We start from the raw sequence: 698 nt of genomic DNA on the forward strand, positions 1-698 counted from the left end.
CCCTTTGACTCTCACCAACTTTTACTGATGCACCATAGAAAGCATCCTATCTGGATGTGTCACAGCTTGGTACGGCAACAGCTCTGCCCAGGACTGCAAGAAACTGCAGAGAGTTGAGGACACGGCCCAGTGCATCATGGACACCAGCCTCCCCTCCTTGGACTCTGTCTTTACCTCTCATTGTCTTGGTGAAGCAGCCAGCATAATCAAAGATGCCACCCGCCCAGGACATTCTCTCTTCTCTCTTCTTCCATCGGGTAGAAGATACAGGAAACTGAGGGCATGTACCACCAGACTTAAGGACAGCTTCTACCCCACTGTGATAAGACTATTGAATGGTTCCCTTGTACCATGAGATGGACTACGACTTCATGATCTACCTTGTTGTGACCTTGCACCATATTGAACTGCACTTTCTCTGTAGCTGTGACACTTTACTCTGTACTGTTATTGTTTTTACCTGTACTACATCAATGCACTCTGTACTAACTCAATGTAACGGCACTGTGTAATGAATTGACCTGTACAATTGATATGTAAGACGTTTTTCACTGTACCTTGGTACAAGTGACAATAATAAACCAATACCAATGCACTATCCTGTCGCCTACAACCATCCCTCTTCACTATAAACAACACTACCAATTTTTGTATCATCTGCAAACTTACTAATCATACCTCCTACATTCATATCCAAA

This window comes from Pristis pectinata, chromosome 6 (genome assembly GCF_009764475.1).
Source record: "Pristis pectinata isolate sPriPec2 chromosome 6, sPriPec2.1.pri, whole genome shotgun sequence".
NCBI lineage: Eukaryota > Metazoa > Chordata > Chondrichthyes > Rhinopristiformes > Pristidae > Pristis > Pristis pectinata.